General features: G+C 39.7%; 1 long non-coding RNA gene across 1 annotated transcript in view; it reads left to right on the top strand.

Moving 5' to 3' along the window:
• The first annotated feature begins 10737 nt into the window (after positions 1 to 10737).
• LOC150054787 (uncharacterized) overlaps positions 10738 to 26366 on the top strand; it is a 68227-nt gene continuing 52598 nt past the window's right edge. Inside the window, exons 1-2 of the long non-coding RNA XR_016537659.1 lie at positions 10738 to 10808; positions 13139 to 13209. This is a non-coding gene — a long non-coding RNA (uncharacterized LOC150054787). The remainder of the gene's footprint in view (positions 10809 to 13138; positions 13210 to 26366) is intronic.

The following is a 26366-nucleotide window of genomic DNA, read 5'->3' as shown; positions in this document are numbered from 1 at the left end:
AGAGATGAGTTTTGTAGAGCATGAGAGATAGCGGGGGTCTAGTTTTATTCTCTTCCATGTAGATAACCAGTTTTCCCAAGACCATTTGTTGAAGAGGAAATATTTTTATTCAACATATAATTTTTTGTCAAAAAAGAAGATGGATTATGGGTATGTGTTTTTATTTCTGTGTTTTCTGTTCCACTGTTTTGTGTTTGTTTTGCTTCCAGCACCGTACTGCTTTGTTCCTGTGGTTTTGTAGTATAATTTGAAGCCAGGTATTAAGATGTCTGTAAGTGATGCTCATTTTGCTCAGGATTACCTTTACTATTCAGAGTCTTTTATGTTTCTATATCAATTTTAGGACTATTTTTTTCTATTTCTATAACATTATGTCTTGGATGATGAGCATACTACCAAATCTGTAGATTGCTTTATGTTATATGGCTGTTTTAAGGTTACTAATTCTCTTTAGAGAAAATAATAAGAAGATTATAGATATGAAATGTTTGCAGTTCATTGAGAGAGGGCCTTGCAAATTAAGGCCCTGAAGTTTAAGCTTTATTAGCTTTATGATGGAGAAGCTTTTGCACAGAGGAAGCCATTTGTACAATAGTGACTCAGCTTGGTTGAGCTGGTTGAACTGCCTATTGAAGAGGCTTCCAGAGATAAATGATTTATTTATTTATTGTCATGGGGCTTGAACTCTGGACCTGGGTGTTGTCCCTGAGCTCTTCAGCTCAAGGCTACTATCCTAACCCTTGAGCCACAGCACCACTTCTGGTTTTCTGGTGGTTAATAGGAGATAAGAGTCTCAGAGACTTCAGTGCCCGGGCTGGCTTTGAACTGTGATCCTCATATCTCAGCCTTCTGAGTAGCTAGGAGCCACCATGCCCAGCTATACTTTGCGCTCTTGAGCAATTCCTGTCTGTGGAGACAAACCAGCTAGGGCTAAAGGGTTAACACATGAGAAAAGCTGTTTGTGTCTAGTGGTTTCTGGACTTGGACCTGACTATAATGATAGAACAGTCTAAGTGAATGGAAAGAATCAAAGTGAAGGCCAAAGTTGCTGTCTTTTAGGAGCTTGTTGGTTGAGTGTAGTAAATTAAATACATGTAGTATTCAGGACCAGGTTCTTCCTTTCTAGTGTGACTTCAGATCATTTAATCCTTTGGCTATTGTGGTAAGTTGAATCCAAGTCTCCTGAAAGATACATTCACATTCTAGTCTAAGTAACCTGTGAGTGTGACCTTTTGAAAAAGTGTTTTCGGAAATGTTACTAAATTAAGGATCTTGAAATGAGATCGTACTGTATTATTCATATTGTCCTAATATCTAGTCAGTGACCGAAGACAAAATTCCTACACATATCACTAAAGATCAGATTGGCTTTTCTTTGTGATTCTAGAACAGGACTGCAGTTCACTCTATAAATTAAATGAATGCTCTGATGAACTGAACAGACAAGGCTGGCTTCACAGGCAGCTAACAGCTGAAAACAACAGAAGCAGAGAGCCAGCAGTAGGTCAATCATTCCAAAGTTGCCTTTTATTGGGTTGAAACAATATAGGAGAACTTTTTTATTTCATCAAATCAACTTGAATGGAATTTTGTGTTTTGTTTTGGCAACGGAACCATTCTGAAGTGGTTCTGAATACAAGTCAGTCCATTTTTATTTGGTCTGAGATGCTGGAGTGGTGGGGAGATCAGAAACTGCTTTCAAACATTGGCCTTCCATAAAATTTGCCAAACACAGTGTCTTCATAATGAGCTATAAGATGGAGGTGAACAGTAGATGAATGGATCAAAAAGATGTGGTATTTATACACAATGGAACTCTATGCTTCCATTAGAAAGAATGACATTGCCCCATTTATTGAAATGGAAAGACTTAGAAAAAATCATATTAAGTGAAGTAAGCCAGACCCAAAGAAACATAGGTTCCATGGTTTCTCTCATTTGTAACAATCAGTATACGTTTAGGATTCTCCTAACAGAGGATCATAATAGCTCAAAAGCTATGCACATATGTCCTTATAGAATGAGGTTAAGTGAAATGAACTCCAGGATTTGGAAACAGGTTTATCTTAGTGATTTTTCTTAATATACTATGTGAAGCTATTTCTTTTCTCTTCTTTTATGCTTAAGGTTTACACACATGTTTACTGTATGCTTTACTTATGCTTAAGGTTTACACATGTTGTCACTGTATCTGACTTGTATTTACTTGAAAAAGGGAAGGTAAGAGAAAAACAAGATGAGTGTGAGAGGGTGGGAGAGAGAGAGTAGGAGAAAAACGTGGGAAGGGGTAACAATGTTCAAGAAGTAATGTACCCACTACCTGATGAATGTAACTCTAACCCCCATGTATATCAATCACCCCAACAATAAAAAAAGAATATGTCATATGACAAAAAAAAAGATGGAGGTGGAGACTGGAGGAATGGAATGAAGTCACAAGCCAAGGAATGTGCAGGATCACTGGATACCAGGTTCTATTTTGGAGATGCAGAAGCCACATGACCCTGCTGTACTTGGCTTTTCAACATCTCACTTCTAGAACTTTTAGAAAATACATTTCTAGTCTTTTGAGCCACCGGATTTGTAGTAGTTTGTTATGGTAGCCTTAGGAAATTAATATAGAAGGTATTTCAAAGACAGATGTACATGTATTTCAAATTCCTTATTTTTGTCACTGCTAGCTTAAAAAGTTAATTTGTGGCTGGATATTGGTGGCTCATGCCTGTAATCCTAGCTACTCAGGAAACTTGAGAATCATGGTTCAGAGCCAGCCTAGGCAGGAAACATCACAAAACTGTTTTTTTTTTTTTTGCCAGCTGTGGGGCTTAAACTCTGGGTCTGGGTGCTGTCCCTGAGCTCTTCAGCTCAAGGCTACTGCTCTACCCCTTGAGTCACAGCACCCCTTCTGCTTTTCTAGTGGTTAATTGGAGATAAGAGTCTCACGGTCTTTAGTGGGCTGGCTTTTGAACCTCATTCCTCAGATCTCAGTAGCTAGGACTACAGGCCTGAGCCATGGCTCCTGGCACAAGATTCATATCTCTAATAAATTCCAAAAATGCAAGAAATAAAGCTGTGCATCAAGGGGTAACCTGTTAGCCTTGGAGAAAACAAAACAAAACAAAAAAACCTCAGGGACAGTGCCCAGGCCTGAGTTTAAGTCACAGAACCAGCATACACATATGAAAAAAGTGAATTTATGTCTTTTAATTCAGTCTAATAAAACAAATAGTATGGGGAAACTTCACAATTTTCATTTATGCCAATCTGTTTTCATAAAAATTATTTTCTCTGAATTTCTGAATTTGAGAGAGATACAGAACACCGAGTAGAAAGTAGATATTCCCTGGATTAGGTAGTGATCCTCAAATCTCAAATAAATATCCTTGTAATTAGGCAACATAATAGAATCCATGATCAATTGCAGCTTTGTAACTATTTCAGACAACACATTACATAAACAGGAGGTTAATCTTTATCTGACATTTATTTGGGAGGATTTGGCTTAGTTGGACCTGGGAATGTGGCTCTTGTGATGTGAGATTAGCAGACAGAAAGTCCTTTGTTGGGGAATGCGTCTATCAAAGTCAAGATGTAAGATAACAAACCCTTTCCTTTGCCTGTCAAAATCAGAGCAGAAAGAATAGTGATAAATCATTGTAATAACAGTAGCAGTGGCCTGTCAGCTTGGTGAGAAAATCTGGATGAATTTCCCTTTTCAAGCCATCAGTTTTAAGCAAATGAAAGGCCTAAAGCAAAGAGCAAAAAAATAATGGCTGTAAACCAAGAGAATGATTCTAGATACAGGAGATATTCACTGACAGAATTTCCTTTTCTTTAGTTGCTCTTCAAGGATGACTAGACACTGTAAGACCTTATTAAATCAAATGTTTTACATTTGCGCTTTTGTTTTTGTAGCTCTAGCAAGGGCTTCGCTTGAAGTTTCTTATTTACCTCTGTATCCCCAGTGTCTCGCTCATGGCTATAATAACGCTAATGACAACAGCCATAAACATATGTTGCATACTTACCTTCATTTATCCTTGCAACAAGCCTAAAAGGCAGGCACTCTTATTATTTCCTTTTGCACAGGAGGAAAATGAGATTCGAGAAGGAGAAGCAGGCTGCTTAAGCCATACTGTTAATAGGAGTGGAGGAGACTGGGGGCTTAGGTACTCTTATCTTTACAACTTAACAATCTGAAATGCTCAATGAGTAATCACAACAAATTTACTCTTACTGAACACTTACAGCATGCATGCCACTGTTTTCATTTACTTATTTATAGTACTTAGTTATAGATACTCCTTTACCTCTGATTTACATGTAAGGACATCAAGGTACAGAAGGTTGGCCCACATTAACAAGCTGTTCAATGGCTGTGGCAGAGCTCCCAGCCAGGGTATCTAACTTATCAGAAGCTATTCTACCCCTCACATGAACAAATCATGAAATTCATCTCCGCCATAGCCATGGGAGGAAAAAAAAATCTTGTAAATAACAATTCCTGGTGTTTTAAGGCAGTTTAGAAATCCATTTGCCACAAATCTATTGGCAAGTGTCATTGAAAGAAAACTAAAGACCATTGTCCTTAGGCACTTAAAAACAAGAGTCAGGAGACACAGTTTAAGTTTAGTCTCAGACACATCCATAACTGAATCTTTGAACTGGGCCTTAGGCTCAATCACCCCCTGGATATGAGGTGAGCTCTGGATCTGCCCAGACTGTAAAACTCCTGAGTCATTGTTATATTCTACTACCTTTTGAGAAATAAGACCCCCTTGCTCCAAATTACACAAGACTGTGACCATAACCCAATTCATTTTTTTAGAACAGCTTAATCATAAGAGTGGGCTGATACGGGAAATAATAGTGTCCCTCTTTCCACTTATGGTTTAAAATTTTCCTGCAGCTGCCCTTTTGCAATCCTTAGTGCACATTTTCAAGATTGTTTGAAGGATGCATGTTTTCTTTCATACAGAGATCTGATTTATAAATACACATGTAAACATATGCAGGGTTATATGTATTGATGCACAATAATATTAGCAAAAGTATGGTATTTTCAAGGGAAAATTCCAGTAGTCTAACTTCTTTAAACAACTAACTTATAGTCTAAGAAAATAAATACCAGGAAGCTATAACTTGAGGTATCAAGGCACAAGGGTAGACTAAAAGAAGAGAGGAGTGATGGGAGAAAGCAGTTAACGTATTCATTGTGTATATAACAAAAAGGATTCCTTGACTCTTCATCTTCTTGATTTCAATTATACTTAGAAATGTTATTTCCCTTGTTCTCAGCTAAGTTGATTTTGTTCTCTGTCAATATGAGAAACAAACCTGGAGATAATTTTTGCCTTGATGTAAGCCAATTTCCTGGCACTTTAAGTGTTGACAGTACTTTGCTACTCAGTTCTGTCTCACTAGTAGGACCAGAGGTCTTTAGGTATGCCCAATCTGAAGTTCACCCAAGAATCATTGAACCAGGATCTGCATTTTAACAAGGTCTTCCAGTAATTCAGTGCAAATTGAAACCTAAGACATGCATCCCTACTACTGCATAACTCTGAGTCTGGCTGTATATCAGAGTGAGGCCCGAAGCAGAGAGTTTGATTTAATTAGTTTGGGGGTGTAGCCTGAGAAATGGGAATTTTAGAGCCCTCAGGTGATGCTAATTCATAGGCAATGTTAAGAACTACTGAACCAGTGCAAAGGTTCTTAACCTTGGCTGCACATTGTCATTATCTTGAGAGTTTTAAAAAAAATCACAAGGTTCAATCGGTCTTTCAAAACAAGTGACACTGTCAAAAAGGCCTCTATCTTAGTGTTTCTAATGTGCAGCTAAGACTTAGTAAAACATATATAAGTCTCTAAGCTTGAGTCTCTGAGTTCTTTAGCCCTGGAATTATCTATTCAACAAATACTTAAAGCACTTTTCAATAATTGAGGCAGTGGGAGTGGTATTAGGGCTAGATAACAGCAAGCTAGCTGGCATAGTTCTCCAACTGGAGGAGTGAGCCATGTAAAGTACTTAGTCCCCTCTGAGCCTCAGTTTCCTTCTCTGTGGAATGTGATACCCTAGCCTTATTATATCACACCCGGGATAACATGTTGCCCACACAGACCCCAAATTTCTTAGCAAGTCAGAGCAGATTGGATAGAGTGTGAACCTGATCAAGAAGTAGTCATTTTTGTGGGCTAGATTGCGATGACTTATGTAATGGACCAAGTATCAACTTGTTGGCTATCTTCTTGGAATAGAAAACACAAAATCCTAAAACTAGAATTATGACTGGGAGAATGGAGTCAATTCATAAGCTCTTATTTGCTGCTCTGTGAATAGATCTTTCTGGAACTGTCTTTCCTAGAATACCTTGAAAGAAAAGGTCTTCTGGGTAGTAGAGGCCCATTTTGGCTCTCACATGCACAAAATGCCCTACACTTACTCGGGTCATTCTTGCAGTTTCCACAGACCAATGCAGCAGTTATTCATGTTGGAAACACCATGCATGTTTATACGAGGTGTATTTAAAACACTTTGACATCGTGAGGGTATTTTCCACAATCTGAAGAAACAGAGGCCAAGGAAGTATCTGCCCCAGTTCACTGCAGAAACCCAGGTTTTTCTCGTATCAGGACACAAGCTCTTTGCACAAACATAGGATGTTTTGCATGCTATTCAATTTGACTTCTTGAATTCATGATTTGTTTTATAGCTGGTTTCCAAGTTGCTCAGGAATTTTCCCCAAAGATTACTTTTTTTTCCTGCTAAAGATACTCTTTTTTTTGGTGGAGGGAGGAGGAAGTGACCTATATGATTGGCCTCTCCTATGTTATCCTGTTTTACTATATAGTCATCTAGGAAAGGAAACTGCCCTCAATCAAATCAGAATCAATTCTGGGTTCTGGAAATTTTTCCTTAGTTATTTCATTTATCTTCCATTTTGTACCATAAGGACCTATATTGGGTGATTTGATGGATGCTAGAGAAATTTGATTGTTATAGTTTGGGAAATTTTTTAAATCAACTTCTAGAACTATAAGTTGCATTCTGTACTGAACAAGTGTTTACTTTTATTGCTAGAGCTATTTATTGGGTAGAGTTACCAACGAATTAATGAAAGAACAGATTATAAATAAGTTTCAACTAAGTTTGAGATGTAGGTATACAAAATGGCAACTGAATACTGGAGATGTGTCTTGTTTGTATGAAGATGTGATATATGTAGTTGTGACACACACATGCACACACACATACACACACACCTACACCTACTGGGTTGCTATAACAGCTGTCAGAATGAAAGGACGTAAAATATTTCATTTAATTTTTATGTGAAAAAATATTTTATACTGATTACATGTAGAAATGATAAAATGTTGGCCTTAGCCAGGCACAATGGCTCACGCCTGTAATCCTAGCTACTCAGGAGGCTGCGATCTGAGGATCAAGGTTCAAAGTACAAAAGAACCTGAGACTCTTATCTCCAATTAACCTCTAGAAAATGGGAAGTGGGGCTTGGCTCAAGGATAGGGCAGTAGCGTTGAGCTGAAGAGCTCAGGGACAGTGCCCAGGCCAAGTTCAAGCCCCATGACCCCCCTCCCCCCAAAAATGTTGGGCTTCCTGGGATACATATAAAATATTAAATAAATATACAACATAAAACATTTAAAATAAACTAATACCAGTTGCTTTTTACATTAATGTGACTACTAGAACATTTAAGATTCCACTTATGGCTTGGATTGGACCAGGCTGAAGTTGAGCATGTAGGCAGAGCAAAGAGAGGTTAGGAAGCACTTGCAGAGCTAATTATTGAGAACCCAATGAGGGTGCAAAGACATGGCAACAAAGGACTGTTAGAATCTGACCCTATTTCACATTTTTCGCAACTTGTACAACTTATTTTGCCCCAAAGGCAAAAGCTCTTATAACCTAGTATTGAGAACTAATGCCTGTGTTCCTTTCCTCTATTTCTGCTGTAATTAGAACTCAGTCATTACCAGAATGTAGCTGACACTCCAGCTGATAGTTAACCAGAAATCCCAGAGCTCTGGCTGCCATGGAGCTCTGGCAATGAAAATAATTACTGTTGGGAACATGCTGTCTCTTGGGGTCCAAAGAAGGGCTTCTTAGGTACAATAGGGCTGTCATCCTGATATGATGGATGTCCTCTGAGCTGCTGAATCAAGATTGGGAGCTTCGGGCTCACCTGACACCAGCAGTACCAGATAAGCCACAGAGGGCAGTCTTAAAATATGAAGGTAACTGTTCAATAAGAAACATACTACCATATATATATGGATATAATATATATATGAAACTATAACCTCTTTGTACATCACCTCACAATAAAATTAAATAAAAAGCATGAAGGTGAAGGTAATTATTTTTCATCAACCTATGATTAATCTTTACAAAACTTTAATTAGTCTCAGTGTCCAAGTGGAAAGCTCCAATTACAACCTTTACATGCAACAGTAGTGACTTGCCAGGACAGCTCTTAGCCATGATGCCCCATTTGATGTGTCAACTTAGGCAGGTGAAGGGATCTCTAGATGAGTAGTACTTTTGGATGTGCCTTTGAGGAGAATTGCTGAAGAGATCAGTAATCTGATCTCTTTGTGAACTGAGGAAAGCAGATGCCTTTGTAGTATGGACAGGCATAATTCTTTTGAGGATCTGAACAGAACAAAGGGCAGAGGAAAGAGGAACCCTGCTTCCTAACCTCACCCATTTTTCTTTGCTTGCTAGCTTGAACTAGGACATGTTATCCTCCTTCTTGCCCTGAGTATGCAATTCACACGCTGGTTCTTGAACCTTTGGACTCAATGACATTCCACACTCCCCTGGGTCTCCGACTTCCAGTCTATGATCACAGGACTTTTCAGTATGAGCCAGTTCTTCACTAGACAAGTAAACCAGTCTAATGTCAACTGGCTTCTGCCTTGTTCTGTTGTCTAGTGCTACCAAATCACATCAAACTGCAGTAGCCTAAAACAATTGGTACTTAATTAGTTCTCTTTTTTTTATTATATTTTTGCGTTCTGTAGACCAAGAATTCCACTAGGTGCTAGCTTCCACTAGGTCATAGATCCTATTCAAATTTACTATATCTGAAGTTTTAACTGGGACCACTCAAAAGGGGCTGGTCAGGACAGCCTGACAGCAGCCTTGTCATTGGGGCTTCTGTGTTTGCTTTCAGCTGTTTTTTTTTTTTTTTTTTTTTTTTTTTGCCAGTTGTGGGCTTGAGCTCAGGGCCTGAGCACTGTCCTTGGACTTTCTCAAGGCTAGAGCTCTACCTCTTGAGCCTCAGCACCACTTCCAGCTTTTTTCTATGTATGTGGTACCCAGGAATCAAACCCGGGTCTTCATGCATGCTAGGCAAGCACTTTAACCACTAGGCCAAACTCCTGGCCCCCCCTTTTTTTTTAATTTTTACTTTCTGGCATGATGTCTCTATGGGGCCACAGTGTGATCTTCCTTTTAGCATGGTAGGGTTCTTACATTGTGGCTGGCTTACTGAAAACGAAATTGGTAGTTTTCAGGCTTCTTAAAATTTATAGTCCTATGAAAAAGAAGATACTCTTTAGGACTGGTAGATCTTATAATTATCTATTTATGATTATTACTATTGATTATCAGTTATTACTCATCCCCTTTTAAGGTAAGATCTTGGTAGGTAGCACAGATTTGCTTACAGCAAATCATTCTGCAGCCCTGACTGGCCAAGAACTTGTGACTCTCCTGACTCAGTCTTCTGATTGAAGATAAGCATGCACCACCATGCTCACATCTCTAATGTAGTTTTGTTGTTGTTACTGTTATATGATAGATTGAACCCCGTGCCTAAAACTTTTTTGGGAAACATTCTACTATCTATATCCATAGCCCTTTGAGCTATAATTTTGGTGTTGCAAGGAGCTGTTCTGGCATACATCTCTGTATCATGCCTGTTTTTCCTATTAAACACAAACATTTTGTTTGATAATTGACACTGGACATTGTAGTTGATGTAGATGACTGTTCATGCTTTACTATTATAGTATTTGTCTCATTCTCTCATCCCATTCTTTTAGGCAGTATGTAGCATAGAGCAAAGCCCCTCCTCTCCTTAGTCAATGAAGCCAAATTTGCCTGACCACAGGTGTGCTTCTGGTGGTCTTTGTCTAAGGGATGTAGTACTGACAGTGTTATTTCCACTGCGCTGTATTGATCAAGGCAAAGCCCCTGGTCACACAAATTCAAGGAGGAGAGAAAAAAATCCTGTACCTTCTGAGGGGAAGAACAGCACATGCATTCAAGTGCCTTGGGAAAGGCCACCTTTGGAAATGATCTACCGGGGTAGTGTGGGATGTATGTTTAGTGTATTCAGAATGCAGGTGTATTTCAGTTTGAAAATGTGTGCACGTGCGCGCACGTGTGTGTGTGTGTGTGTGTGTGTGAGAGAGAGAGAGAGACAGACAGACAGACAGACAGACAGACAGAGAGACAGAGTGACAGAGACAGACAGACACAAGTGCTACCTACATGTGTAGCTCATATTTGATAGCTAGACTGTACCTAAGGCAATGAAGAGGCTTAGCTTCTCTTTATTTCCCCTAAATCCACTTTGGGTTGTTATGAGCAGGGAGGCTGCTCTACTTTATGGTTCATCCACACGCTGCTTATCCGCAGCCCCTCCTTGCTTGCTTGGTCTCTGGTGGTTGTTTCTTGGTTTGCTCTGTGTTTCGTTTGAAGGTCACCTTCTGGAACGCTGGGACAAACACAATTGCTGGTGTGTTTCTCTTACCATCGTGGTGATGTGGAGGTGAGTTGGTGGGCCCAAGGCTGCTTTGTCACAGGTTCTAACTTCAAGGCAATTTTGTGCAAGAGATTGGACCACGGTGAAACATCAGCCAGAGATTCAGAAGGTGACCAGTGCCATCCAGAAGGAAATCTAACAAAGGAGTGTCTGAGATAGCTCAGTACCCCAGGAAGAATCTCAGAGAAAGATATGTGTGGTGTCTTTCACCTGCTTCTCTCTCAAAGGGAGAATGGGAAAACTTTGATCATGTTTTTGATATTCTCTTTTGTCTTTATATGTCTTTTTTTGTGATGTGTCTCTTGTATACACACACACACACACACACTTATATATACATATACACATATATATCAGATAGACAGATAGATAGTGAATCACCCAAGATTAACCATACAAATTATTATATAGATAATTGTTGGTGTTTTTTCCTTATTTTTGCTCACCTGAATTTATTTTTCTACAATGAATACATATTAATTTTGTAATGTGACAAAGAATCAAAAGATGAAGTTTAATTACAAACAAAAGAAGGCATACGAAAAACAGAGTACTTTAATGATTTAGACATTTGGAAAGACTTTTCCCCTGTGATTTACATTTCTCATTATTTTCTCTTTAACCTTGCCAGCCGGCATTTATAATGTGAGATGTAACAAGACAGTGTAAATGCCTTATGACTTTTTCAATACCTTTAAGACATGTGATCATAGAGAAGGTCCTAATGAAGAAATCAGAAGTAGTCCAACCTACCAGAACAATCAATTTAGTTAGAGAGCAACATAAACAAGGAAAAAACAGAATTTTTTGGCAGGAAGAAAATGAATAGGTTGTATTTTTGAACCTCAGAAAATAGCATAGGACTCAAAGCAAGATAAAGATGATATCATATCTCAGGGACTTCACTGAGAATAGAGCTCTGTAAAGACCCAGCTCAAACTGAATTGAAGCAAGAGATGGTCTCCTAGTAAAGCTGGATGGAGCCAGGCATTGGTGGCTCATTGAGTTTTCAAACCAGCCTGGGCAGGAAAGTCCAGTTCATGAGACTCAGAAAAGGTGGGAAGTAAAACTAAGGCTCAAGTGGCAGAGCACTAGACTTGAGCACAAAAAAAGCTCAGAGGCAGTGCCCAGGCTCTGAGTTCAAGCCTCAAGACCAGCAAAAGGGAAAAAAAATGGGGGCTGGGAATCTGGCCTAGTGGTAGAGTGCTCGTTTAGCATGCACGAAGACCTGTCTTTGGTTCCTCAGTATCACATACATAGAAAAAAGCCAGAAATGGTTCTGTGACTCAAGTGGCAGAGCTCTAGCCTTGAGAAAGCCCAAAGACAGTGCTCAGAACTTGAGTACAAGTCACAGGACTGGCAAAAAAAATATTGGATGTATTTTCTGATCTCTTTGTCACTTAAGTTAATGGTGACAAAGTGGCAACTTGGATGTGGGGATGTGTATACCGCCCCCTCCCTTTTTTGTCAGTCATGGGGCTTGAATTTAGGGCCTAGGTGATAGCCCTGAGCTTTTACACTCAAGCCTAGTAGTTTATCACTTTGAACCACAGCTTCACCTCTGGTTTTCTGGTGGTTAATTGGAGATTACAGTCTCACCTGACTTTCCTGCCTGAGCTGGCTTTGAACCTCATCCTCAGATCTCAGCCTCTTGAGTAGCTAGGATTACAGGTGTGAGCCACTGGCACCTGGCTAGCTTTTAAAACTCAACAAGGAGGACCTCACACCTACTTCCTTTTGAACACTTTGATTTTTATTTATTTCCTTGCTCTTCAGCCTTTCCACTTGCATGTAAAGACAAGTAGAGATTTCATAGTTGAGAATGTGTCCAAATACTTACCTTGTGCCTTATACTGAATGTGCCTTGTACAGAATGGCAGTATCCATTCAGGGAGTACTTACTGCATCCCAGATATTTTGCTATGTGTTGTTCAGACCTTAAAACAACAGGCCTCTTGTATTACCTTTTATTTTACAGATGAAACAACTAGAAAGGTGAAATAATTTGCCTAAGGCTACATAGCCAATATAAATCCATTCTAGGGACTGAAAGGCACTTACACTTCACCCGGAGATAGCTTCATTAACTTCATTGTGAGGCCTCCTTGATTCTGATGTTTGCTGTTTTGTATATTTTTATTTTGACTTTATCCTTGACAGCCAATCTTTGAGGCAAATGTGGTAAAAAGATTGCAATGGATCCTACCTATAGTGTTCTTAAATTTTACCGCATCTGACATTTATCTGTTAAATATCAAACCTAATGCAAACATATGTAGTGATTTCTACTGACAGTGTTTTACTACTTACTGAATTTTCTCTTCTTGATCCTTAAGGGCAAAACTGTAAAAGAGCATTGGTGGCAACCTGTTAAGGAGAGCAAGCCCCTTGGGACATGAAGAGTCACGTGAGTGAATAATCAGTATTAGCCTGACAGTTCCCCCCTCTGGAATTCTGCTCCATGAATGATGCAATTTGAAACACATTCCCTCTTAGTGAGACATCCAGGGAAGCTCAGTGGAGAGCAACAAAAATGATGAAATGTTTTAAAAACAAGACCCTTGAGAGAGAGGTGAGGGAATGGAATATGTTGAGCTTTGCAATGAGAAAACTTCAGGGAGAAATAACTCTATCAATATGTGTGTGAGGGTTGTGGACCAGGTGAAAGGCAAATAGTTTCATGATAAAGGAGGGAAAAGGCAATAGGGTTAAATGCTAGTTTCTTCCTTCCCAGCCCAACACTCTACTCATTAAGCAACAATACTTGAGAGAGAGGGGACGAGCACGGGGTGGGGTTGGAGGGGGGAGTAAGTAAATAAAAGACCTCTTGACTTTAGTATAAATGAATGATTACAGATTTTTTCTTCTTTCATTAAAAAATACATACCATTTTTCTTCCCTCCCTCCCTCTCTCCCGCCTTTCCTTCCTTCTTTCTTCCTTCCTTCCTTCCTTCCTTCCTTCCTTTCTTCCTTCCTTCCTTCCTTCCTTCCTTCCTTCCTTCCTTCCTTCCTCCCTCCCTCCTTCCTCTCTCTCCCCCCTCTCTCTTTCTTTCTTTCTTTTTTTTCTTTCTCTCTTCCTCTCCTCTCTCTTTCTCTCTTTTCCTTTCTTTCTTTTTTCCTTTCTTTCTCTCTTCCTCTCTTCCTCTGTCTTTCTCTCTCTCTGTCTTTCTCTTTCTCTCTCTCTCTCTTTCTTTCTTTCTTTCTTTCTTTCTTTCTTTCTTTCTTTCTTTCTTTCTTTCTTTCTTTCCTTTCTGCCAGTCGTGAGGCTTGAACTCAGGGCCTGGGTACTGTTCTTGGTGTTTTCTCAAGGCTAGTGCTCTACCAGTTGAGCCACAGCACCATTCCTGGCTTTTTTTGTGTAAGTAGTATTGAGGAATTGAATCCAGGGCTTCATGTATGCTAGGCAAGCATTCTACCACTAGGTCATGCTTCCGGGCCCCTATGCTATGCACTTAGATTGCAGTTTTATGTCAGCAGTATAATCTAAGATTGTCCATGGACAGAGCAGGAATTTATATCCATGTGGTTATTTAGGGAAAGACATGCTTTGTACTCTGGAGCTTCTTATCTACACCCTCTGTTAAACTTCTGCTTATGTGTCCTTCTGCTAGACCATTTCTGGAATGTTCTGTTTTATAGGGCATAGGAAATGAATATTAAGCCAGTGGAGGCTATTGGAGAGTTTGGAAGTAGTCTGTGCCAGCCCTTACCAGGGTGAGTTAGCATTGCTAGGCAGAATCTCATACTACTCACACAGGGTAGATTCTGTCTGCATTTTCTTGTACTAGACTGACACAGTAGAAGACATAATGAATTAACTACACTTTCGGCTTCTGGGTCTCAAAGACTCAGTAACTTAGCAGCAGAAGAGCAACTGGTAACCTCTTGGTGGCCTGAAAGGAAAAAATGGAGGAGAAGGAAGAGGAAACAGCAGAGACCAAACAATGTTGACAGAAGCTCAGTTATGTTTGGAGGATATGAAAGTAGAGTAAAAGCTTACAGTAAAATATTTTTCTCCCTAATGGCCCCAGAACAGAAATGCCACACAGAGATCCACAGATGATCCTGAGATGGCTTCACCGCCTCAGCCAGCCAACCTCCTGAGGACTTCTAGCTAATGTCACCTCCTGCCCCAGAGAATAGGAAGTCCCAGAGGTCCCTGCCTTGCAAAGCTATCCTGACCCCAGCAGAATCTTCCACCAACCAAAGAGTGAGCAAGTGAGTTAAGTGGGAGAGAGACAGAGACACAGAGAGGGACAAGAGAGAGACAGAGCAAGCAAAAGAGAACTTGTCTTCAAGAACCAGAAGGTGTTGATATTGCTCTGAATGCCATAGACCAAGGACAGAAGACAAGGTGGAACGAGGACCACGATGTTAGCATGGATGCATCACGGGGTAATCTCATGGGGCTTGCAGCCCCACCCACATGCTACATCAGTCTCTAAGAACTGAGACCATCCTAAGGGTGTGTGCGGAAGTGCTTCTGGCCATGAACTGAATGAAAAAACTGAGATGATTTTACAAAGGTGTCTTACTCTTGATGTTTGCAAACACAAGAGTCTTTGTGGAGGGAATTTCATGTTGTTCCAGTACTTTGGTTCATCCCTCTCCATATCTTAGAGAGAGAGAAGAGCCCTTCCCTTCTATTTCTCCTGCGTCTCCTCTGAGTTTGTTTGCGCTACATCATTGCCTCTCACTTCCTGAGATCCTCCTTTTACATCATGTTATGATTTATTCTCTGCCAGATTAGCTTTGTGATGATCACTCCAGCTTATCTGCTAGTTATAGCAGTAGGACAGAGCAATGATGCATCCACTTGAGCAGCTTAGCATATGACTGGTGGGTGTATAAATGAGAAAATGTGGTGGCTGTGTTCACATGCTTCTAAGGAGTTTAATAATGCCCTCAAATACTGTGCTGTCACTGATTCAGTTAAAGTAATTGAACTTTCATAGATATTATTAAAATTATGTTCAGAATTTATCATCAAATAGGTTGTTTTATTCATTTATTTTTGCTTTTTTAGGTTTCAAGGAAAACTTGTGAATTTCATGAAAAATGTTATTTTGTTGTTTTTGTTTCCTTTTACTGGGCTTTGAAACAAGCTGATTCTGTGTGGATGTGTGGGAGAGAAGGATCGATGTTGGGTGAGAAGGATCGATGTTACTGTGACAATAAATATTGTACTGTAAAATTCCACCAGGTGGTTTCCCCTAGTAATGGCTGTTTGATAGTGTTACTGTGAATTCGTGACTTTAGTGCATTCTTGGAAAGGAATCTTGTGGTAACACATTGCTTAATGAGTTTCAAATTGGCAATAAAGGAGGTAAGCTAGGGACAAAGGACAGTGAAAGGATTGAGAGCTATAGCCAGTGGGTGAAGATGACAGCAGGCATGTTAATATCTGCTTTACTGAAACCTGAATCCCCTCTTGGGCCCTTTCATTGCTGTGTTTCTCTCCATTAGGATTGGAGCTCAAGAGGGAAGGGATTCTGTTCACTCAAAGTTTATACCCATTTTCTAGAATAGTCTCCAGCAACCTGATTCACAGACTTCCCTGACGACTTAGCACAACCCCACTTCAAGGGGTCTTTTCTTACTGAGGGGAAGGTACTCTATAGATGGAAACACCCTGACCTCTAAAGTACACAAGAGGCCATTAATACTAATGGTGATATGAACAAAGCTTATGTGCTGAAAGAGCCTCCTCATGGAGGCATATGGGGGCAGAAAATAACATGGGATGGGCTCTGGACTGAAGATCTGACATTCTGTCTCTACTACCACCAGGTTCTTCTGAAGAATGTGAGACTTGACCTAGCTTTCTAGGTCACCATGAAATCCTATTTATGAGGGAAGAAGAATGGAATATACTTTATATGATAGTGTGCTTGCTAAGGTTGTAACACTTATATAGTGAGGAAGTATTGTATATGGGCTTCACTATTTTCACATGTCTTGAGAACATTGAAAGTGAGATTGGCAAGGGCTGGCTGCAGCTGGGATGGGTGTGTCCATCTGGTGTTTGGCTGGAAATGATTCATTGTCCCCAAAGATGACCTAACCTGCTTTGTGTTGAGAAAATCAGATGAGTGGTGATTGTCAGGCAAAAGTGAAGCAGATTCCAGCTTACTTTTGGATGGTTTTCCTTGAGCAGTTTGGACTCTCTGTATTTCTCAGATTTGTGTTCTGATTGGGAAGAAATTAGACATGGTGGAAAGGATGCTTTGAGAAGAAGATTTCATGTGCACATATTTTTCTTCTTTCACCTTTTTGTTCCTCTTCCTGCTCCTTCTTCTTTGCAGGGTTGGACCTCATGTAAGGCACACCCTGTTTCACTGAGTAATATCCCTACCCTACAACACAGTTCTTAAAGTCCAATAAATATTCAATCAGTGGGTCCTCTCTCCTCTTTTTTCTTTGTTTAAACAAAACATATTTTTATGCTTTATTTCCTTGGATACTTGATGTGAATCTAGTATATTTAATATATTATGTACATATATATGGTTTTTAATATATTAATAAAGTATTTATAGTTTGTTATACACCATTTTGAATTGGAACTCCTGAACATAGTTTGCTTTGAGACTGTGGAGCTATGTCATGGCAGAATGGCTTCTGATTCCTCCCCACTGGTGACCAACACCAAAGGCTCAAATTACACTTTTCCTTTTTTGTTTTCAAAAAATTATCTTTAAGTAGTTGCACAAAACAGTTTTGAATACAACAGCTCTTGATCATTGTGACCCCTTTCAACATTCTCTACCCACCCTTTCCTTCACCTCTCTTAACTTTGTAGGATATACATTGGATTCTTGTCTGAAATTTCACCCTCTTCTCCTCTTCATTCGTCTACCTTTTTCCTTGGCCCCTCCACACCCCTTTGAGTACTCACTTGCTGGTGTTCTATTCTGCTGAACTTTGATTTTTGACCAACACCCTTATCCAAAGACTGCATTAACTTGAGACACAGGGCACATTGCTCTAATGTTGCCTTTGACAGATCAAAATTGGCTTCTCCTCAGTTATTGAATTTTGATTTATTTCTAGAATTATCTGGACTGAGCTCAATGGCAGAACAGTACTTGAAATGATGAACTATCATATAAACTTCATTTTCTTGAATGTCACATGTTTAATGTCTCATTTTTTTCCCTGCACACATGATAGCATGATGTTCAGTTTTGTTGGTTAGGGTCTAGTTATTCAATCAAATTGTAATCTAGTATTGCTCTGAGTATATTTTGTATAAGCAGTTATTATCTACTATCAAGAGATCTTAGATAAAAGAGTTTGTTTTTGATTATAAGGATAGTTCTTATCAAATACTTTGGTAGGCCTTAAGAGGAAACCTATGTTTTCACTGAGGAAGACAAAATTATGCCTTGGGTCAAAACATCAGTTAACCTCAGAACAACTGTGCGATCTTCATGTGTGGATGCTGAGAAAAAACTGTGTCTCAAAATCAAAACAAAAGGAATGTAATTATTGTGCCTGATATAAGTGCAGGGGCAGTGACAATTCACCTTCATCCTTAGCAGGACCTGCTTATTAAATTCTACATTGTCTATGTGGTTTTCAGTTATGGATCCCATGACTTCTTGGCATGATAATGAACACAGGCAGGGGCTGAACAGGTCGTATTCATGTGTGCCTCTTTCCCTGTGGGGTTGGAGTATAGCACCTTTTATGGACATGGAGAATGCTCTCCAGGCTCCCTGTTAAGAACTGTTATAACCCAATCTCCAGCTCTGCTATCCCCATCAAGATCCGGGAAGGGAGGGGGCAGTTCCTACTTCTTATTTTGTCTTTGGTTTCTCTAGTGAGCAGTCTTCCTCCTGAAGTTGTCTAGAAGCCCCACCCCGGATGCCTCATTAGGGGAGACCCCAGTGTTTTCTGAAGGGCTCCTTATGAATAAAAAACAAGACACTACCACTTATGGATTTCCAAGGGTTTTCAGGAACTCCCTGCCAGGAAGTTGGAACCAAGACCATATAGATATTTTCATTGCATTACAGGGACATTGTTTTGTTTGTGTTTTTGATTTTGTTTGTTTCTGGTAGTACAGAAGTGCTTGGTTGTGTTTACATTCCTAAGTCTGACTCTAAAGAAGCTCACCAACTATAGTAGCCATAGTGTCTTTCTCTTCATCAGTATCCTTCCAACAAAATACTCATGCTTTAGGTAGCTGGAGTTAGGTTTTATCGCTTGCCATTAAGTCAAGAACTCTTTTTTTTTTTAAACAAGTCAAGAACTCTTATGAAGGCACAAATAGAATGGGGCACACTGTGCTGTTTGCATATTTCATTAGGAGAGGTGAATTTTCAATGGCTGATGTGGGTGTAAAATTTCCAATTTACTCCTCTAATGAACCCTTCAACAATGGAACTGCTCTTAATTTAGTTGTACATTATTATGGCTAAATGTTGCTTGCTACAAAAAGACCTTGTTTTGACCTCATAAGGAAACAACATTTAAAATCAACTAGAGGAAAACAGTCAGGGAAGAAATTCTCTGTGTTTGTGTTTTAGAACTGGCTCTGTCCTTACTACAACCTCTCTTAATGTAACAACACTTCATATACACTGGACTACTGTTTAATGTGATCATTCAAATATTATTTTAAAAGGACACCTTTGAGCTAAAACTTGCTTTCCTTGATGGGTGTGTTGTGGTTTCTGCCTCTGGAGGTTACAATGGGCCATTTGATTAATGAGCTGTTTTATTGGGATGCAAATAATGCATAATGTCATAAGATCCATATGTTGTACATTACAGGAGCATAAAACTTACCTTGGCACAAAATGGAAAATTTAAAGCATCTCTCCTGGAAAAAATCTATCATGCTGAACAAAAAGCATGTGGGTATTTCTGCTAGTTATGAAACTGATGAATGCTGTGCCAGATTTGTTTAGTTTTAGTGTTAACTCAAATATGTCTGTGTGTGTGTGTGTGTGTGTGTATGTGTATTCATCAGAAATAACTTCATGCTTTTTTCCTTATCTAGTCTGTTCAGAATAGTTGCAAAGAGCCAAACAGCTGGTTTTGCTAATACACAATAGCTGTAATCTGCACTGCTAAGAGCTAGAAAAGCTAGAGACTTGAAATAAAATGTAATTATCTTGAAAATAATAATGGGAGATTAGAGAATGATCGTTTATGTATTCACAGGGGGTGATATGCGACTGATAGTTAAGTAATTAGTACATTGGCTAAAAATCCCAGAGCAACACAATCCTTCAGAGTAGAGAGACAAATAGTGAGGTGGAATGATGACTCACTTTGGTCAGTGCAAACTTTACTCCAATGGAAGTACCAGTGTAATGGTCTTCCCACACCTCAGTAACTGACTTTCACTGTTGGACCTTTGCTCAAATGCCAATTCTCAAAGTATCTTTCCATAGTCACTCCAGCTTCTGTCACTCTAGTCCTCTCTACCTTCACTTACTGTCCTTGTGAAATTTTTCTCTGTGTGAGATGTTTACCCATTGATTTATATAGGTATTATAGATGTCATGTTGGAAAACAGGGTCCTTATCATATCCATTTAGAGCTGGAAACTCATATCTGTGCCTGGAATCCATTCAGTAAATAATATGTTCAATGTTGAATGCAGAAGTGGGGCGATTGGTGTCCTCCTCTCTTTTAGAAGAGAGTGTGGTGGTTAATTGAGATGATCCTATAAAGTTGACATCAACCTGCCTTTTAAGATAATTCTTTCTATTACTTATCTCAGCAGTGATGAGGATGGTGGTGATGCAATAAGTGACAATCATGTGAAGTGCATTGACTAGGCAATGTTAATCTCTAAGTTCATTTGTTATTTTTTTTCCTTTTGGTTGTAGTACCATAGAAACTCAGGACCCATGCTTGCTAGACAGGAACCCTTCCACTTTTGCTGCTATTCCCTCTGCCTTTTAATTTCCTTTGCCTTTTCAGATAGGGTGTCATGTTTTAACTAGAGGCCAGACTTAGACAATGATTCTCCTGCCTATGCCTCCTGCATAACTTGGATTACAGCTCTGATGCCCAGCTTGCTTGTTGATGCTAGCTGTTTGCTAGGGTTAACCTCAAATCACAATCCTCCAGACCTTACCTTCTGAGTTGCCAGGACTACAGTATACATCAGTGTGCCTTGCCTCCCGGTTTCAATAGTACAGCTTCAAGGACCTGACTCCAAGGATTAATTATAATAAATATTGGAATACTCTGGTATCGATGTTGAAATAGACACATTCCCTATGTGATAATTATGGCTTTAGCAAGAACCTACCGAACACTGTCTCCAAGTCAGGTACTCTGAGAGTCTGCATTGCCTCGTACTCATAACCAGGAAGAGTCAGACTCTCTAAGCCCTGAAAATTTTGACTTGGTGGAATTGGATGCACCCCTACTTACCTGACACCCTTTTACTCTGCATCTTTAATGATGCTGCTCTTTAGGAAAAAGACAGATCAAATTTCTTTTCTTTACAAAGCACGGGACACGTAGGCTTTATTCTTTAAGCTGCCCACAGATAGAGTAATGTGATATGCAGTCCTTCCTGAATGAAGTCCCACTCTCTGAGCCAACTTATGCATTTATCACCATGTCATTTCTCCTTTACAAAACCTTCTGTGCTAGTTCACTGCCTGCTGCCACCCCCATTCACAGGTATTGAATTTCATGCAGTAAAATTCTGATGGCTTCCTCAAAGGGGCCAGGTTTTGTTTTTCCTTCTTCAAATTAATAGCTGCTCCATTAACCTCAAAGCAACTGTGTGGTCTTTATTTACAGATGTCAAAAAAATACATCTCAAACAATGGGTCTCTCAAAATCAACACAAAAGGAATGTAAGGAAAGTTTAATCATATTTTATCTTAACTATCTCATTTCAGTACAACACTCCATAGGCAATAAAATTCTAGGGAGAGGGAGAGAGTAGATGTTCTATTTGTTATTTCTAGGGTATGTGTATTTTGTGCCATTTCTACACTGGCAGTAAAAATCCAATTTTTAGTCTTCTTACAAATTGTATGTAATTTTGTTAGTGAGACAAGCCTTCCTTTCTAGTTGCAGGAAGAAACAGAGATGAATCGTGGTCATGATTTATATGGCACTAGACAATGTCTACAAGAGCCATGAGGGAGAATGAATCTGAACAGAGTCTAGGTTTCTGAGCTAGGTGCAGACTTCCGATTTGCTAAAGAACAATCTACTTTTCTTGAGAGCAAACAAAAAGGGTAATTTGGGGCCTATAAGGCCTATCAGGTTTATTAAGCTGAGAGTTTCAGACTACCCCAAACTAGAAAGAAAAATAATAAGTGCATATATAGGCAGCCTACCTGACTCACGAGAGAGCTGGAAGTCATGTGATGCTAACTTAGCAACCCACAGTTCTATCTTGATGGACATGTCTGTCTGTGTTTGCTATAGCATGCCTCCCTACTGCCATTCTGATTAGTCTCCAATAGTTTCCAAAGTTCTGAGTGGAGTTCTTCAGTTATCAGCTGACTAGCTTGCTACCTTTTCCCTTTGTCTCTAATTCCTTTCTTCCTAGTCTTACTTTTAATTTCTTTTTCTTAAAAAAGAATTTTATTATTTATAATAGTAATTTTATTATTATTAAGATGTGGTACAGAGGGAGGTTACCATTTCGTAAGTCAGGTAATTTTAATTTGAATCGAAGTCATGTGTGTAATAAACTGATAGACAAACATTAAAAGACTTATAATGAAAAGTAGGGGCAGACAGGAAGCTGCTTAGCCACATGGAGGAACTACAGAAGAAATATCTGATCTTCTACTTGGTGGCATTGCAAGTTCTCCCACTGGCTAGTTTCTACCTAGGCAGAAGCGTGAATAATGAGCTCCTCCACACACAGCAAAGGGCGGCTTGCAAAGACTGACCTACTTACCATGGCCGTTGGAAGAATGAAATAAGCTAAATAACCAAAAGCACTCACTCAAAATAGGTGTTTTTCTTTCTCACCTTATTTCCTTCCCTCATTTAACAAAATCTGCTCTCCAACATTGTAATTTGCATTTGGCACAAGCAGTAATTACCTTTCTAAGGCTTTTTTTCTTAAACAAGAGCCGAGACTCATTCAAAGCACATTGCTCAGTGAGGAGTAGTTAGCGTTGATTAGGTAGGAAAAGACTCTCTCCATTTCTTAAGAGTTCAAGTCCAGGGGGTAGTTACCTGTTCAGCTTGCCTTTCCTTGGGGATTGAAGTCTTTTCTGCACTACTCGTTTACCCTCTTCACTGTTCAGTAAAATTCAGGATCTCTTTCACGGGAAGAGATTGAAATCTGGTTGTCAATCTTCTAGTCTGGGAAGTGTGATTGGCCTAGAATGCTGTCCTGTCACAGTGCAAGTGGTCACAGTGCCGTGTACAGTGCTTTGTGCTCACTGACCTGTTTCACAGTCCTCCTGGTTCCCGTCAGGACTTTCCCCCAGTGTCCTGGGTCCTGATGGGTCTGCAGGGCTTTCTTCCCTTTACTTTTTAACTCTTCAGTGCGAGGCAGTGAATTCCCAGGGATGCTTTGGTACAATTGTTTGGACCACGGAGTCCGCATGTATCATTTGGTATATTGAAACACCTGTCTAGGCCTCTGGACCCTAAGGATGCTGAAGCCAAGAAACTTGGTCCTCCTGGAGACATCCTGGTTTCTCTAAGGATCTGATCAGCAGGGGGCACCCGAGAGCCAAACTGGAGCTTGCTACTGGAATCTGGCACCAAGGGAGAGAAGGTGGGGAGGTGTGGCAGGTGCAGGCAGCCCTCAAATGGCTGTTAGCCACATGTGCCCCATGTACTGCAGTTTTCTCCCAGGAGCTCCCCTCCACCCATCCCTAATCCCCTCCTCTCAGGTTCCTCATTAAAGTCAAACTCATCAATGTTCTTTTAATGTGGCTTTTTGTGTTTCATTTCCTTTGTTGGTTAAAAAATGTTTCCACTGAAACATTTTATAAGATTTCTATATAGCGCATACATTCTTAACATTTTGTTCCTATTAACATAAAATATTATTCTCATTTCCTCCTGTGTTAGAAAGAAAGTGGGGGAAAAAAGCATTGTAAAAATTTAAAAAAAGCCTCTTCATTGCAAAGGAGATATGACTGATTTATGAGCATAATAAAGGCAGGTCTCTTTGGTCAACATTATGAATTTAAAAATAAGACCTCTTTTCAGATGTTTGAAATGACATAGATGACAGTAGGTCCTAAAATAACAAAAGAGACCAGGTTATAATGAGGAAATATTTTGCCCTCTCTACTTTTTTCCCCTAAAGATATGGCATGATCTCTGCCTTTGGGAAACAGAGAGCTGTCTCAGGCCAGGGTCAAGGAAATGCCCCATCAAACAGCCTGCTACTAAATATGTCTATATCTGCTCCCCTGACAGATTAGGTTTAAAATTCCTTCTGCCATTTGGGTAGTTCTTAAGGAATAGCTCTTATTAAGGCCAAGGAAAAGAGTCCTCAGCCTTACCTTTTGCTGTAGTTTGAGTGTCTGAAATTTACATATTATATAGTTACATATTTTCATTGATGTTTGCATATTAATGGTATTAAAAGGTGGGGTCTTTGGGTGATAATTAGGATTAGTTGAGGTTGTGAGGGTGAAGCACCACGTTTGGGCTAGCATGCTTGTTTTCTCTCACCATGAGATACCCTCTGCTGTGCTGTAATGTAGCAAGAAGGAGCATGTGTTAGTGCTATGCTTTTGAACTTCCAATTCTCTAGAACCACAAGCCAAATAAACTTCTCTTCTTTATAAACACCTGGTTTCAGATATTCTGTTATAGAATCACAAAGCAGACTAAGATGCCCATGTGGCCCTAGCTTCTCTGTAAGTGTTTCTCCCAGTGATTCCTGAGCCCTGCTCCTTCTATATGGCGGCTGCTCTGTAACTTTCTGCTGTGTATTCTGGTGACAATTCACCTTCATCCCTAACAGGACCTGCCTATTAAATTCTACATTCTCTCTGCGGTTTTCGGTTATGGATCCCATGACTTCTTGGCATGATAACTAATGTCAGGCTGGAAATATCCTAAAGAGAGCCTGACTGGCTGAGTGGTTTCTTGACTGGCATTTCCGGCTTTGTGGTCAGGTGCTCAGCTAAGTAGGTAGGCATGTGTTGTACTTCCTGGAATAAAGGAAGAGACAGCCAATGACTCCTCCTGTCACGCAGCAGTACTGGGGATTGAACTGAAGATTTTGTTCTTGCTAGGAAAGTTCTCTACCACTTAAACCATGTGCCTAACTTTTAAAACATGTTTTTGGTAGAATTGGGGCTTGAACTCAGGGCCTCATAATTGCTAGACACTTGCTTTATTGCTGAACCATACCTTGAGCCCCTATCACCTTTTATGTACACTGGTTATTTTTGAAATAGGATCTTGCTTTTTACTTGGGCCTGTGCATGGACTGTGATTCACTAATTTTATGTGTCCTTTTATGCTGAGATGACAGGTTTGTGCTACAGACACTCATCCACCCCCCCCCCCCACACACACAGTTGAGAGAGAATGAAAGAATGCAGTGTCCCATAATCCCTTTGTAGGTTGCATCCCAATAATGTAAGGACAATCTGAGGACCAAGACATGAACACACGAGCCTTTAGAGAACATTCTACATCCACACTAGAACTAATGAATGATTCATTGCTACTGCAGACTAGCAAGTCAAAATGGTTTGTTTGGGGCCTTGTTCTTCATCCCTGATTTTTATGACATTTTCTGCCTCCAAATTTCCCACGCTATTCTCACTGCAGCACTGTGGAGAGGTCTTGCTCTCGCCGCCGCCCTCTGCCATGGGACCACTGTTCTGTTTATTCCCTGTATCCCAAAATGTCCTGCATTGTTTTTTGAAATCTCTCAGTTTTCCTCCCATTCTTATTTCTTAGGGTTTTAGAAAGTTGTAAGTTCAATGACTGCTATTTGAATGTGTTTCAGAAGTAGGAGTTATACATGTGTCTTTAGAGAATAATTAATTATTGATTATATTTCAGTAAAGCTCAAAAATAAGCCAACAAACCAACAGATTAAAAGGGTCAGTCATTAAAGAAAAAAATTGAAAGCAGGAGTGATAAGCAGTAAGTATGATCATATATACACATATGAAAAGATACCTAAAAAGGCATTTTGGGATTCATGATAAGAATTAAGATAAGGACACATGTGAATGGTCTTAAATATATTGGGAAGAATAGAATTTGTTCACTGACTATCCTTTTATTCCTTTTTAAGTAGTGCACATACGTATTTTAATATAAACAATTTTACTACATTCCTTTGACAATAGAAGCAAGTGACAGAAACTGTGACAGTTCCTTTGGCATTTTTCCCAGGTCCTGGTTTTCAACTTGTTTTCTTCACCAAAGGGTGCTTCTTTTCTCTGGTTGAACACTAGATCTGCACCTACCTGCATCTCTACTACATGGCTTGATAGGGAGTTGTGCCAGTAGAAGGCTCTGGAGGGATGCGGTGAGAGAGGAGGGAGCAACCCTTGGTTTCAGTGTGGTTTTACGTCTGAGTCCTGGGGCATGAGAATGTTAAGAGTAGGTTGAGGCTTAGTGACA

This window comes from Megascapheus bottae, chromosome 14 (assembly GCF_031878675.1).
Source record: "Megascapheus bottae isolate mThoBot1 chromosome 14, mThoBot2.hap1, whole genome shotgun sequence".
Lineage (NCBI taxonomy): Eukaryota > Metazoa > Chordata > Mammalia > Rodentia > Geomyidae > Megascapheus > Megascapheus bottae.
The sequence above is the reverse complement of the archived record's forward strand: the minus strand, read 5'-3'. Positions and strand labels throughout refer to the sequence as shown.